This window comes from Magnolia sinica, chromosome 19 (assembly GCF_029962835.1).
Source record: "Magnolia sinica isolate HGM2019 chromosome 19, MsV1, whole genome shotgun sequence".
Lineage (NCBI taxonomy): Eukaryota > Viridiplantae > Streptophyta > Magnoliopsida > Magnoliales > Magnoliaceae > Magnolia > Magnolia sinica.
Window position 1 is genome coordinate 59359479 of NC_080591.1, and position 12309 is coordinate 59371787.

Below are 12309 nucleotides of genomic sequence, written 5' to 3' on the forward strand. Positions count from 1 at the left end.
GGCTCGGATCCTTCGAAGAACTGCTGTGTGGGGCCCACTAACGAAAAACGGACGGACAGCGTAAAGACGCTGTCCGTTTTTTCCGCAGAAGAGAGAGGGAGACGGGTCGCAGTCGGTTTGACCAGACCGGCTGGTCCGGTGTAGCTCACGTGCTTGTACACTATATGCACGTCCAACTCGTTTGGAGTCCATGATGATGGATCCCAGAAATCCGCTCCGTTCATCCGTTTTGTCTCCTCAGATAATGGGTTGAGACCAAATTTTAGGCATATCCAGATCTCAGGTGGGCCCAAAATGAATGTTTTATGGGCTGCTCTGAGCGTTGGGCCACGTGCAGAGGGATCCAATGGCTAAAATTTGACGTGTACGGTTATTTTTTGGTCCTCAGGCCACGTATGGAGTTTTGAACTGATCAGATGGTGGGAACCCTATGATCTTACATTCTGGACACTTTTCAGTCCACTTTAGCTTCAGTTTCTCAATTTTCTCGGACCCCTGGAGTGTAATTTCTTCAATCTTTGTCCCCTGGAGTCTGTCCCTTGCCCTTGGTAATGCCTGAGCTTTAAATCCATGCTTTTAACATCCTTTCCAGCCCATGCTCGTAAATATACTCTGCATCACAAATACGATTAAATCAGGTCATTAACCGGCATCATGCTTGTAAATCCAGGAAATAATTGGGGTCTAATATGCAGTATTTGACCCTCAACACAACCCCCAACCAGCATCTTGCTAGTCCCGAGCAAGGTATGCGAAAAATAAATTGAGAATTACAGGACAATTTCTACAAACCCAAGAGATTTATGAAAAACAATTCAGATACTCGAATTCTAAGGTTCATGAATGTTGGCATTACTTTTCTCCTGGAATCAAGCTCACGGTACTTCATAATCAAGCTCAAATATTAATCCATTAATTTGAACGATTCTAAATATTGAGTTCCATGAGTGTATAGTGTAATCTCGGCTTAACATTATTAAAATTCACTTCTCTAATTCAGGATATCATTGGTAACCAATAAGAAGATTCATGATAACCAAAACTTGCCTCACAGATCATCTTTTCATTCCTTCAGCTTTTGATTTTTTTCACACTATGTCAACTTGTTTAAAAGTACAGCCAAGGAGGAGAATCGAATCTACACCTATAGGGAGCAAACCTATGGTAAAGACCGGTCGCCAAAAAGTTTATGAATGTCAACCTTGGGGAATCAAACCTTCACCTGTAGGGAGCAAACCTATGGTGAAAACCATTCGCCCAATCTTTTCAATTTCTCAAGTTGGTTCCTTTCAAGCTTAGTGATCACCAAATTAATCCTTCAATATCGAATGAAACCTTAACGTGTAAGCGAGATGTGACATGTAAAATTATGATTCACTCAATGTTTAAGACTTCTAATCATGGATTAATAGTTCTAACTTAACTGTGAGATCTAACAAATAGTTGAATCCAAGAGTCATCAATTCCAACATCACTTATCTTGTAATTCTAAATCCAAGATGGCCGTCAAAATCGCTTCGAATTCATACGAAATTCTAGAAAAATTTAAAAATTTTCACAACTTTTGCTCAAGACCAAGAAAACACTGATTAGGAGACCTAATCTCCCACCCCCAACCAAAAGTCTACATTGTCCTTAATGTAAAAGAAATAACATGCAATGCACATGGGACAACGGAAATATAAGAGGAGTGATGGAAAGATAGTACCTGGACGAAAGAATCAAGAGGTTTTCCAAAGATATCTATGTAAGAGCGGGTCAGCACAAGAGAGAAACCAACAAAAATAAAAATAAAATCCTACCTATACCACTTTCGCAGGTGCTCTCGTACACCACTTTCGTAGGTGCTCTCGATTGCATTTGACGTATGCAACAAGCCTTTAAACCCCTAGGTTGCCCCTAGTGGACGAGTTTGAGTCTCGTGAGGGTTTACAGTAATGTTACCCACAAACATTGAACTGACTAATGATAAAAATGACATGAAATGAAGAACTGGGTTGCCTCCCAGGAGCGCTAAGTTTACCGTCTTCAGCCAGACAAATAAAGCAACTACCCTAGTCCTAAGAAAACAGGAAACCTACCGATACCTCCATCGGACTAGGAGATCAATCCTGTTAAACAAGATCAGTCAGAGTCATGTACATTTACTCTGAATCAAATTTCTCGACAAATTGTTTCAATCTATGTCCATTAACTTTAAAATACTTTTCATTGTCTGGATCTCTTATCTCAACGGCCCCATAAGGAAAAACAAGTAATAACAATGTAAGGGCCGGTCCAATGAGATCGAAGCTTATCCTGGAAAGAGATGTAATCGAGAATTGTACAAAAGGACCTTGACCGGGCGTGAATGATTTTCGCATAATGTGTTAGTCATGAAATGCTTTCATCTTATCCTTGTAATTTCTCGAATTATCGTACGCGTCATTCTGAATTTTCTCAAGTTCATTCAATTGAAGTTTACGTAGCGAGCCGGCGTTGTCAGATTGAAATTAAGATTTTTGATCACCCAATACGCTTTATGTTCCAACTCCACGGCAAGTGACAAGCCTTCCCATAGACAAGTCTAAGGAGACATTCCAATAGGAGTTTTAAATGCGATGCGGTATGCCCATAAGGCATCGGTCAATCGGATTGACCAATCCTTACGATCGGGGTTAATCGTTTTCTCCAAAATGTGTTTAATTTTCCTATTAGAAATCTCGGCTTGCCCACTTGTCATGGGTGGTATGGAGTGCTCACCTTATGAGAGATACCGTATTTCTTCATTAAGCTCTCAAATGGTTTATTACAAAAGTGTGAGCCCCCATCACTAATGATGGCTCGAGGCGTTCCGAATCGAGAAAGGATGTTTTCTTTTAGGAATTTAATGACCGTGCGATGGTCATTCTTTCGACACGGAATCGCTTCGACCCATTTAGTGACATAATCCACGGCGAGCAAAATATACAGATTCCCAAATGATTGGGGGAATGGTCCCATGAAATCGATGCCCCAGCAATCAAATGCTTCAATGATAAGAATGGGATTCAAAGGCATCATATTTCGACGGGACAATGCTCCCAATTTCTGACAATGCTCACAAGCTTTGCAAAACTCATGAGTGTCCCTAAACATAGTGGGCCAGTAAAAGCCACACTGCAGAATCTTGGCCGTGATCTTTTTAGCAGAAAAGTGACCACCACAGGCCTGTGAGTGACAGAAGGAGATGACGCTCTGATGCTCATCGTCTGGTACACATCTCCTTAGGATTTGGTCTGGGCAATATTTAAATAAATAAGGATCATCCCAGAAAAAGTTGCGCACCTCGGTGAAGAATTTCTTCTTATCTTGCGCAGTCCAATGTGTCGGTATAGAACCTGTAGCAAGATAATTAGTAATATTAGCGAACCAAGGTGAATGGGAGATTCTGAACAGTTGTTCATCAGGGAACATGTCGTTGATATGGGTCGTCTCAAGGGAATCAGAGGTATTAAGGCGAGAAAGGTAATCGGCTACAACGTTTTCTACTCCCTTTTTATCTTTAATTTCCAAATCAAATTCTTGGAGTAGAAGGATCCATTGTATCAGGCGGGGCTTAGAATCATTCTTAGAAAGAAGATACTTCAGTGCCGCATGATCTGTATAGATAATGATCTTGGATCCGATCAGGTAGAACCTAAATTTGTCCAAGGCAAAAACTACGGCTAAGAGTTCCTTTTCTGTAGTTGAGTAGTTCACTTGGACCGAATTTAAAGTCCTACTTGCGTAATGAATGACGAAGGGCCTCTTATCTTTTCTCTGGCCTAAAACCGCTCCAAGAGCATAATCAGAAGCGTTGCACATAAGCTCAAAAGGAAGGCTCCAGTCGGGTGGCTGCATGATAGGTGCAGTGGTTAACGTGCCCTTAAGCTTGGTGAAAGCTTCCTGGCATTGCTCAGTCCACTCGTACGGAGCATCCTTTTGAAGAAGATTACATAAAGGACGAGAGAAGAGACTAAAGTCATTTATGAATCGTCTATAAAATTTTGCGTGTCCTAAGAAGGACCGCATGTCTCTGATGTTCTTGGGTGAAGGTAGGTTTGAGATAAGATCAATTTTTGCCTTATCTACCTCGATTCCCTTGGACGAGATGATATGCCCAAGGACAATTCCCTTGAACCATGAAATGACACTTCTCCCAATTAAGTACCAAGTTCTTCTCTTCACATCTTTTCAGCACACATTTAAGACTCTCTAAGCACTTGCTGAAAGATGGACCGTAAACAGAGAAATCGTCCATGAAGACCTCTAGATATTGCCCCACCATATCAGAAAAGATACTAAGCATACATCGCTGAAAGGTGGCAGGGGCATTACATATTCCGAATGGCATCCTTCGATAGGCAAAGGTGCCGTATGGACATGTAAATGTGGTCTTTTCCTGGTCTTCAGGAGCTATCTCTATCTGGTTGTAGCCTGAATACCCGTCAAGAAAACTGTAATAGGAATGACCAGCTAACCTTTACAGGATTTGATCAATGAATGGTAAAGGAAAGTGGTCTTTCCTCATGACGGTATTCAACTTCCTATAGTCAATGCACATTCTCCAACCAGTAGTGACTCTAGTTGGCACGAGTTCATTATTAGCATTGGCTACGATGGTGATTCCGGACTTCTTAGGGACCACTTGAGTTGGACTCACCCATTGACTATCAGATATAGGGTATATAATACCCACGTCCAATAGTTTAAGAACCTCGGCTTTAACCACTTCCTTCATGTTTGGATTTAGTCTACGTTGTGGTTGCCGAGCGATTTTTGCATTATCCTCAAGATATATGCGGTGAGTACAAATCGAGGGATTGATTCCCTTGAGGTCCGCTATCGTCCATCCCAGGGCTCCTTTATGCTAAATGAGAGTAGATATGAGCATACTCTCCTGTTCTTTCTCTAGGTGGGCAGAGATCACCACCGGGTACATCTCATCTTGACCTAAATAGGCATATTTCAAATCAGAGGGCAAAGGTTTTAGGTCAAGCTACGGCGGCTTAAGGTTAGATGGTAGAGGCACTACATCGGTTTGTGGCAATTCTTCAAATTGTGGCCTCCACCGGTTAACTTCAAGTACCGGTACAGTATCAAGCAAGGCGCACGTCTCCCTAATCATGTTATCATCAAAATCATGGGAGTGGGCCAGGCACGTCTCTAGATGGTCGGAGGATAGGGTTAGAGGTGTCGTATCTTCCACGAAAGAGTCAATCATGTTAATGTCGTGGAAATCGTCATCCTCCTTTAAGTTTCTGCCGTTATTGAAAAAGATGTTTGACTCCAATGTCATATTCCTAAAAGACATAGTCATGACACCATTCCTGCAATTAATAATTGCATTTGAAGTGGCAATGAATGGGCGGCCAAGAATGACGGGGATCTGAGTGCTTATGTTATTGATGGGTTCGGTGTCCAGGATGATAAAATCTACAGGGTAGTAAAATCTATCAACTTGGACCAACACATCCTCGATTATCCCTCTTGGTACACGAATAGAGCGATCAGCAAGTTGTAGTGTGGTTAGGGTGGGTTTTAATTCACCTAAACCTAACTGTTTGTATATGGCGTAGGGAATCAGATTGACGCTCGCTCCTAAGTCAAGAAGTGCATGATCAATTCGATGATCCCTGATTACACATGATATGGTTGGGCTACCGAGATCCTTGAATTTCTGCGGCACGTCTTGCTTTAGGATGACACTCACTTTCTCGGTCAAGAAAATTTTCTTTTGAATACTTTGCCGTCTTTTGGTCGTGCATAAGTCTTTCAGGAATTTGGCATATGAAGGTATCTGTTTAACGACATCAAGTAGAGGAATGTTGACTTTCACTTGTTTCAACACCTCTAGGATATCCTGAGAGTTAGAGAGAGGTTTTGGTGAAACCAACCGTTGGGGGAACGGAGCAACTGGCTTCTCTAGAAGTTCCGGTTCTAATTTTTGTGGGGCATCACTAGATCCATCATTGTTGTCCTCTTCTGGTTCTTGAGGCTTTTTGGGCCTAACCGGAAGAGTTTTATCAATGATCTTTCCACTCCTAAGAGTGGTGATGGATTTAGCGTGCCCCATCTGATTTGAAGAGCTGGGATCATTAATCTCGTACTGCGGTTTAGGATTAGGGAGAGGTTGTGCAGGAAGCATCCCCTTTTCTATAACCGTCATACGAGAATCTATCTTTTGCATAAAATCTGTAATTCCCCGCAATGCCTGAGTCAGCTCGTGTATCGAATTTTGAACCGGTTCCTCTTGAGGTTTCACTTGATTTGGATTTTGATTGAAGAAACCCGAGGAGTAGCCATTTGTCCGTTCCTCCAACTAAAGTTTGGATGATTTTTCCAGCCAGGATTGTATGTATTGGAGTTAGGTCCGAAAAAGGTCTTTGATAGTTGTTTACTGACATTGGCTTGTTCATTCAACACTCCTCGAAAGCGGGTATTGTAGGACAATTTTCGATTGTATGAATGTTGCAATCACGAGATGCCGTAAACAATTTCATTGACCTTATCCTTCTTTCCTTCCATAGCCTCAACTTTCCTTATGAGCGTAGTCACTTTACACTTGAGATCATCCTCTTCTTTTAAGAGATATAATCCACCTTTCTCCTTTAATTGAGTCGGCCTAGACGTGGTGTTCGCCATTGGGTAATAATCCCATGATTGTGTTTTTTCAAGACTATCGAGGTAATCACATACCTCGTCAACATCTTTATTAATGAACTCTCCATTACACATTGTCTCGACCATTTGGCGCATGGAAGATGTCACTCCATCATAAAAAATTTGTAATGCGCCACGTTTCAAATCCGTGTTGTGGGCATGAATTGACCAAATCTTTGAACCTTTCCCAACATTGGAAGAATGTTTCATCTTCCTTTTGGGCAAAGTTCATAATTGCTTTCGAGGGTAATCGTTTTATGATGTGGGAAGAATTTTTTATGAATTCTCTCTGCATGTCGTTCCATGTGCCAATAGATCTACGACGCGTGAATGTAACCACGTCTTAGCTTTCTCTTTTAAGGAAAAAGGAAAGAGTTTTAGCCTGACTGTATCCTCAGATACATTAGGAAAACATAATGTAGCCATAATCTCATCGAACTCTTTCAAATGTAAATATGGACTTTCTGATTCAAGTCTATGGAATTTGGGAAGGAGTTGGATAACTCCTGGCTTGATGTCCATTTGTCCCGTGTTTTCAGGAAAAATCATGCATGAGGGCATACTCACTCCCGCCGGTTGTAGATAATCTCGTAAAGTAGGAGGCGGGGGTGCCTGATGTACCTCATTCTCATCTTGGGTATCCTCCACCCTGGGTGGGAGTAGAGGAGGTTGGTCTTCAGCCATAACTTTAGTTAACTCAGGGGATTTCTAGCGATGTCTAGTCCTGCGATGGATAGTCAACCCCTCAACTAATCCTCCTTCAGTCAAGAGACGTCGACTGTCGTCACGGGCCCACTTGGGCATGAAACACTCGCAGCCCCCAATCAAATTCAAAGCCTAATCCTAAGAAAGAAAAGAAAATCTAGAAAGAAAGAGAGAGAGAGAGTTGGAAAGAAATTACCAAATTGAAGCCCCTAAGTTAAGGACCTGCAAAAGAAAACAAACAAGTTAGTTCTAAAAGGAGAGGAACAATCCTTTAAAAGAAAGGTAGCAGTAAACTGTAACGCCCCGAAATTCGGGGTCGAGCATAACTCGGCTCGAGTTCCAAAACATCACTTATGCCACATATTTAATGATGGATGTATGTTGTTGTATTAGTGCATAAAACATGAAATAGATTAAGCCAAAACACGATATGATTTAGGGATAAGTGAATAAAGCAAGCGGAAGACTTATAGCAAAATAGGTGTACAAGTGTAAATCCCTGAAGTACATATACAAGCCAGATCATGTGAAAGTGTTATTTAACAAAATTATAAGTATCAATTACATCATTTCAGATAAAGAAAAATAATCCCGAGATCCCGCGCAAGATCGAGGCTCGCTAGAACCCGTCTGCAAACTGCATATAGGAGAAGGCGGCCTCGTCGTCATCCAGCTCTCGCTCGCCTCGGACGTCGCATCCACATCTGCAACATCGGGGCCTAAGACAGTCTGGTGGGTGTGTAATACCGCCCCAAAAACTTGGGAGTGAGTGATCAACTCGGTAGAACAATAAAGCACTAGGTTAACATGTTATCGTTCAATCAAACAGTAATGATAAAGCAGGATAAGTAAATAAATCCTAAGCACTCTTGTTAATGCAGGTATGAATGCAATATGATGCGTGCCCTCACACGTACACCCTCAGCGTCTTCATCTTACGTTACGCATGACATCGCCTCAAAGTGCGCCACATCTACAAAGCACATGCAAATGCGGTGCATGGATATGATTACCAAGTTGTTATTAGTCCAATTCATACAGCAGGATTGGGAAGCTAAGATACCTTCCTCATGTCACCATCCAAACAGTGATCCATTCTAGGGTCGTCAATCCTAGACATCTCATACGATCATATAGTTGAGGTCGTAGCAAAGGGCTCGTCACCAATCAATGCACGCCTTTCATGCCCTTACTACCACAGATCGGCTCATCACCTCCTTGCGGTATCCAGGTATGCTCGAGGTCACTACAAAGGGCTCGTCACCAATCAATGTAGGCCGACAGCTCGACCACGGTGTCCCATACCACCATAATCGGCTCACGAGTTAAGTTACTCATTGGTCACTACGGGGAGGCTCGTCACCCCAGCGTAGGCCGACAGCTCGACCACGGTGTCCCATACCACCATGTCCGGCTCATGAGTCTTAGCGGATCGAGTACCATAGTTAATAGGATTCCACTGGTAAGTTCGGTACCCTAGATTCAAGCAGTAGCGTCCATACATGGTTAACATACATCGGACAATCGGGTTATTTGACGAACTCGACTAGCACGAGCGCACGTTGAGTTGAGCGACATAGAGTGCGCAAACACTCCGCGTGGCCAACCACTGCCGCCAACTCTAATACGGCTCGGGTTTGTCTAATACGTCCTACGTGGCGAAAGCAATCTCAACCACGATTCATAGGGTCAATTACCGATTTCCTGGACTAAGGCATAGTCCCAAACATCCTACACTACTACAGATATTCATATGGAATGTAAAATAGTAATGGAACAGCCACTCAAATCATGGTACATACTCATCTGAAGGATATCAACTTAACATAAATGTAAGCATAGGAGATGCTTGAATTTAAAGAACTTGAAATGTAACTTGCATAAAGGAAATCATGCGCATCAATAGGAGTATTGAGAATCACTTCTCAATGTCCGCAATAAGTGTAATAAGTCACACTTAGATCATTCATGCACTTCTACAAACACTTAGCATACATGGAACAACATACATGACGCATGTTGAAATACATGCACTTAGACAATTCCTTTTATCAAGGAGTTGTCATACATGCATCTAGCATACATACATGACAATTAATCATGGCAAACATAAGTGCATATTTTATACGTATACGGTACTTTATAAATACACATAGAATATACAAATCTCAATATAGCACATGCATATCAGGAAAGCAATGTAAACACAACATTTGGCATGTGAAATCTCATCCATAACAAGAATAAATCACTAACTGGGATTGAAAGCCTTGAAAACCATAACCTATACACTTAAAGTCCGCACCTTAAGCAAAGAAAGAACCGCCGAGCTGATTTAGACGAGTTGTCTTCGTCAACGGCGCTAGAATACCCTAAAATAAGGATAGAAATGAGATACAACAACACCAAGTCTAGTCTAAGCTCTAACACAGGTTAGGGTTAGGTTAACTTACCCCAAAGGAACTCAGAACCGTCAGAAGAACGATTCAAAGTGAAGGTTCAAAGATGAAGAAGAACAAGGAAGAAATCAAGATGATTCACCAACTTATCTCTCTCACTTTCTCTCTCTTTTCCACTCTCTTTCCAAGCTAGGGTTAGAGAAAATTCGTATGGAAATGAGAGCTAGGGTTTAAGGACTATATATAGGCCTTAAAATGATGGAAATAACCCCAGGGTCAAGGTATACTTAGGTTATAACCAAAGCACGCCTTTCTCGATCCAACGAAGCACTTCTGGTGGGCCTATAACCACGAAAGGTCGGACTTAAGCTCCTTGACCATGGATCTAGGTCAAGCAGAGTTTTCATACCGACCGGCTCTTCAGATCAGCCGTGGCGGACCACACTCAATTCAACGGTCACGGAATCTCGATTAGGTCCACAAGCACTAGGATATGCTTGGGCTACCTTCCCTAATCAGAGGGTGAAATTGGGTCAAAATCCAACGGTCAGATAGCTTAAAATCGTCGCGCAAGCGACACGACTCAGATTTCATAAAAGCTTATTAAATTCCAACCGTTCTCACACTCTTCACTCCGAGCTCAAGCAAATCGACCCAGAACATCAGATCGACTTGATTTTCGAGGTGAAGATCAAGCCCAACTCGGTGACCGCAACAGCCTAAGATCATCGCTATCGGACTTTCGACGCGCGGTCCAGGTCCGATCCAGATCTTCCAAAAATTCCCAAGAACAACTGGATTTAGCGATGGATCCCAGATTTCAGAGTAACGTAGCGCTCACTAATCTACACGTTTAGAGCCATGCAGATACAATTTAAAGTGATTGATGCGAATTTCACAAGCAATCGAGTAAAGCGCTAATTACCCCAAAAACAACTACTTAAGGAAAGATTAGCACAAAAATTCCAAGGTCGTTACAATCTACCCCCCTTAAAGAAAATTTCATCCTCGAAATTCATACCTTCATATAATCCTCGAGGATCAGAGGGTAGGTCTTCCTGACCTCAGCTTCAGATTCCCAAGTAGCCTCTTCCACACCATGATGCGTCCATAGTACCTTCACAAGAGGGATGACCTTGTTACGCAATACCTGCTCCTTCCTGTCTAGAATACGCGTTGGTTGCAGTACATATGTCGCATCCTCGCTCAACTGCACCTGCTCCTAACTGATAATATGCGAAGGATCATGAATGTACTTCTTTAGCATAGAAACATGAAATACGTTATGCACGCCCGCAAGAGGTGTGGGCAAAGCAAGGCGGTATGCTACCGCTCCCACTCGATCCAGAACTTGAAATGGACCAATAAATCTCGGCGTCAGCTTCCCCTTCTTACCGAACCGTAGAACTCCCTTCATAGGAGAGACCTTCAGAAAAACATGGTCCCCCACCTCAAACTCAAGCGGTCGACACCTCGTATCAGCATAACTCTTCTGCCTGCTCTGCGCTATCAGAAGTCGACGTCGAATGATGTCAACCTTCTCAGAAGTCACCTGCACCAACTCTGGGCCAAGCAAACTACGCTCACCGATTTCTGCCCAGTAATGTGGTGCTCTGCATGGGCGACCATACAACGCCTCATAGGGAGCCATGCCGATACTCGCCTAGAAACTATTATTATACGCGAACTCTGCATACTGAAGACAATCATCCCAACTGTCCTTGAAATCCAAAACACAAGCTCGCAACATATCTTCCAGGACTTGATTCACGCGCTCCGTCTGCCCATCTGTTTGCGGATGAAATGCGGTGCTGAACTTCAGTTTCACACCCATCGCTTCCTGGATACGAGTCCAGAAGATAGATGTAAAACGCGTGTCTCTATCAGACACAATCTCCAGGGGAACTCCATGCAGACGCACTATCTCCTTGATATACAACCTAGCCAACTCGTCTGCAGAGTAAGTGACTCTGATCGGTAAGAAATGCGCCGACTTCGTTAATCAATCGACGATCACCCAAATAGAGTCAAATCCCTTCCTCGTCCTCGGTAACCCAGAAATAAAATCCATAGAGATGAAATCCCACTTCCATTCAGCTATGGGCATGGGTTGCAACAACCCAGGAGGTCGGCGATGCTCTGCCTTGACCTGCTGGCACGTGAGACAACGAGAAACAAATTCAGCAATCTGGACCTTCATATTGTCCCACCAATAAGACCTCTTCATATCCTGATACATCTTCGTGCTACCTGGATGCATCGCAAGCTTAGAACTATGGGCTAACTCGAGAACCTCACGTCTCAAGTCAGGGATGTCAGGAACACATAACCGGCCACGAAAACGTAGGCCCCCATCAGAACTAACACTCCAGTCGGAGTTCTCATCTGTACCAACCCGCTGCCTCATCTTCACCAAAAGCTCATCATCTGCCTGAGCTGCAACGATCCTCTCGTCGATAACGGGCTGTACACGAATGTGTGCGATAACCTCATACGGCTCAACCACCGTAAGCTTCTGCTCAAAATCACGCACGAACTCCAA

At 43.0% G+C, this 12309-nt stretch overlaps 1 non-coding gene across 1 annotated transcript; it reads left to right on the forward strand.

Moving 5' to 3' along the window:
* The first annotated feature begins 6806 nt into the window (after nt 1–6806).
* Nucleotides 6807–6911, forward strand: LOC131235813 (small nucleolar RNA R71). Its single transcript, XR_009166333.1, has one exon. It is a non-coding gene; the product is annotated as a small nucleolar RNA R71 (small nucleolar RNA).
* The last annotated feature ends 5398 nt before the right edge of the window (nt 6912–12309 follow it).